General features: G+C 37.9%; 1 pseudogene; it reads right to left on the bottom strand.

The window, feature by feature from the left end:
* Nucleotides 1-2,785: 2,785 nt before the first annotated feature.
* LOC141520283 (purine nucleoside phosphorylase pseudogene) lies at nucleotides 2,786-3,729 on the bottom strand (annotated as a pseudogene).
* Nucleotides 3,730-4,149: the final 420 nt, after the last annotated feature.

The following is a 4,149-nucleotide window of genomic DNA, read 5'->3' as shown; positions in this document are numbered from 1 at the left end:
AGACCCAAGGAAAGAAAAGTAATTTCTTATTGGATAATTTTAAGTCAAGCTTCCTAAAAGAGGCTACATTTTTAGAAAAGATGTTAAATCTTCAAGTGATGAAAGGGTACAGAGAATAGTGAGAGTAAAGGCCTAGGATAATTTTTATTCTACCTTCTTGTTGGGACAACACAAAATGAATCAATTTCTTTTCAGTGAGAGGAAAATTAGGTAGCCACGTTGTCCCATAAAGAGCTCAACACACTTCTAGAGCAGCTCCTGTGGCATACTATTACTTTCTACACATTTGCTGATAATTAAGCCTTGTTTGGTCCTGAAAGTCACTAAGATACTCTTGGGTCCTTTAGCAGGGTTCCAATTTTTTAGTTCTATCAGAGACCTAAGTCATGGTATTAAGAGATACAAAAGAGAGTAATGAGCCTCTCTTGTTTTAATTTCACCCTCTTTAACAGATACCCTAATGTTGTCTTTTTTCCTATTAATATAAAGAAATTATAGTTGGGTGCTTAACTAGAAAAGAGAAATGCAGAAAAAACTGATCTCAAACCAGAACTTCTGTCCTGGCAAAGAGAAAAAGCAAATGTGAATGGCAAATTGTTATACAAGCAACTGTTTGGGTGGTGGTGAAAACTGACATTATAACAAAGGCTGGGTAAAATTAAGCAAGAAAGCCAAAGACATCCTGATATCAAAATAAAACCATTTCCTTCTTTTAATATCCAACTGGAAAAGTATGCTTTTATAGAAAAGGATGAGAAGCTTTGGCTAGGAAACAGAAGCACCTGAATGGCACTTCTGGCTTGTCATAAGTAAGCATGAGAGTACTAGTTGCCCTGGGAGTAAGGTTCATCAGGAGTAGGGAAAATCCTGCAGAAAAGTAGAAGTGTGCCAAACTAGTTTTACAGTTTTGCCCTGGTGAATATTTTGGCTATCTGGCAAACAAAAAAACTACTTCCTTTGTTTCAGCTATAGCCACAATGTCATACATACTGGAGAACTCTAGTTCCTTTGTTGAATTAACTCTGAAGTGATTTGTTTCTCTATTTCCTGACCACTAGCTTATCAAAACCCCTATGATCTAATGACTGCTACTCATATCAGTCTTGTGAAACCATTCTCTAAAGTTACTACTGACCTCCTAATTGCCAAACCCAAAGAACTTTTCTGTCCTCTTCCCTTGCTTTTTATGCAAAATCTGACTTCTTTGACATCCTCTTTATTCTTTGATTACAGGGGCTTCATTCTCCTATCAGCCCTTAAATGCAAAAACTCTCTCTTGACCTATCCTCTGCACCTTCCTTTCTTGGATTTATCTACTCCAGAACCAGCCCCTATGCCAATAATTCACAAATCTCCTGTTCTAAGATACAATATTTGTTTACTGCACAGCTCTGACTAGACATCATAGTTCAAATCAAACTCAACTCATTCCTTTTCCCCCATAAAATTCACCATCTTCCTAATTATTTCTTCTTAATAGCACCATCATATTTCACTTTCCCAAGGCTGGAATCTTGGGATCATTTTTGATTCTCCCCTAACCTCCTAAGTAAATTGCTATGTCTTATGAATTCTATTTCTGACATCTTTTGAATGATCAATACTGTCACCAAATAAGTTCATGGTCTAAGTTTTTAAACTCATCTCTAAACTTGTTTTTCTGTCCTAATTTAGAGAGCTACTAGTCAGTTTCTTAACTTAAGGCACATTACTCATATCTCTCCCTTTCTGAAAATTTAATAATCTCATTTTTTTTCTGTATTAAAACCCAGATTCCTCAGTCAGGCATTTAAGATGTTTTAGCCTTATCCAAATAATCCTCCTTGAGGAACCCTGATAAAAGGGATAACTCACTAGGCCTTGAATTTTTCCCTCCTCTCTGTTCTGTGTTCTTGCAAGTTCCTATAGCTGGAATGCTAACCGACTACATGACTTTGAAATCCTTCTGTTTCCTCATTTGTAAAATGAGGGATTAGATTTAGTGAACTCCAAATTCTTTCCTGGCTCTAAAATGTTGTTCTATATTCTATTGGGGTACACTTATATCTCATATGCCCTTACCACACCAAATGCCCTTTGATAGTAGAAACTTATCTTTTATTTATCTCTCTGACAATACCAAATAGTTCCTTGCACACACTGGCACTTAAATGTATGCTTAATTGAACTGAATTAAAACAGCCTAAGTTAAAGAAAACATTGCTCCCTGACTTCACTGTTGGAAGGTCCTGCACACAATTTACTGAGATATACCTCGTGAAATATCCATTCTTTATTCATGTAAGTAGCCTGTACACATTTTGTGAGATCATCATACATATTATCTGTATTATCATAGCCTAAACTGTATTCCACCAAGCCAAGTGTTTAGCACAGGAAGACAGAAACATTTCTGTCTGTCTTTTTATTCCCACATAGTACTAAGTTTGTAACACATACTGGTCTGGACCACAAAGGGCCAGTTAAAGGATGGCAGAGTGAGACCTCAGGGAATGTATCAGTAATCTTCAAAATATTAACAGCAGCCTTAGTACAAAATGCATGAAGGATGTTGACTGTGGGTCGAAGCTGTAGTGAAATGATCAGCTTTCCATGGCAGGGAAGGAATCAGTAGAGTAAAAGAAAATTCAGTACCATTAGAAGGAGATGAAAGGATAAGCAGATATTCTCTAATATTTCTTATTTGTCTACCACAACCTAAAGGCAGAAAACTAAATGGCTCAAGCAAGAAGACAAAGTTGGCCACTGAATAGAATTCAAAGTGGACAGTAGGAGAAAGAGAAGCCAGGTGGCCTGTGGATCAAAAAGTGTTCTTAGTTGGTGGCTACATGCTTTCCACAAGAAGACAGACAAGTTGCTCCAACTTCTCAGCAACAAGGTGCCCAGTCAACAGTACCTCTTCATGATTGGCTTTCTCCTGGCTTTCATAGTCCAATACTGATTTGTTCGTGATAAGGGAAAACCCAAAAACTCAAAGGCCACAATGCCTGGCCATAATCACCTCTGGCATTGTGCTCATGCCAACAGCATCAGCTACTAGTCTCTGCAGAAACTGACATTCTGCAATGGTTTCAAAGGTAGGCCCTCCCACCATAACATAGGCTCCTTCCTGCAGTGGTTGTTTCCGTTCCATTTACCTCCTTATGAAATGGGCATCCTGTCTCAGAATCCAGTCATAGGCATCAGACATAGGAGGAAACCTTTCTCCAAACCTTTCATCATTGGACCCTCTGAGTGGATTATTGCCACTGAGGCCTGCCAAGAAGATATGATCTCAGATCAGCATAACATCCCCAACTTCATAATCAGGGTTCAGCCCACCAGCAGCATTGGTGACAATTAAGGTGTGTATGTACATTAGTTGGGAAACCCTCACAAGGAATGCCACCTTCCAGAGAGGGTAACCTTCATATGAGTGGAATCATCACACAGCATTTATCATTTAAATATCCAAACACCAGTTGCCCTGCATGTCCTGGTACTGTGCTTTGAGATTGCCTCAGGCACATGGTGGAACTGTATTGATTTGATTGCTCTGAAAAAATAATTGGAATTGTCCCCTTCAGATCATTAAACTGCTTGTCACCCAATAATACCACTATTAGGCATGTACCCCAGGAAATCAGAGACAGAAGGTTAAAAGAATGATAGATATATAACCTATTTTATTTTATTTTAGTTTTTGCAAGGCAATGGGGTTAAGTAGCTTGTCCAAGGCTACACAGCTAGGTATTTATTAAGTGTCTGAGGCTGGATTTGAACTCAGGTACTCCTGACTCCAGGGCCAGTGCTCTAGCCACTGCGCCACCTAGCCACCCCATATAATCTATTTTAGAGAAATCGATATTCTATCTAAAAATCTTTATAACAGTACTTTTTTTGCTATAGTAAAGAAACAAATAGGTATTCATCAGGTGGGGAATAATTGATTAAATTGAATGTGAATGTGATAAAATTCTATTTATTGCATCATAGGAAATAAGAAATATGACATACTCATAAAAAATAGAAAGACTTGTATGAACAGATGGAGAGAATGGAACTAGTAGAAAAATTTATGGTGATGACCAAAGAAGTGAACACAACTCTGAAAGCCCTCAGAACTCTGACCAAATCATGGATTCTAAAGTCTGATGATGAAATATATCT

This window comes from Macrotis lagotis, chromosome 4, assembly GCF_037893015.1.
Source record: "Macrotis lagotis isolate mMagLag1 chromosome 4, bilby.v1.9.chrom.fasta, whole genome shotgun sequence".
Lineage (NCBI taxonomy): Eukaryota > Metazoa > Chordata > Mammalia > Peramelemorphia > Peramelidae > Macrotis > Macrotis lagotis.
This window is presented reverse-complemented; position numbering and strand designations above follow the sequence as displayed.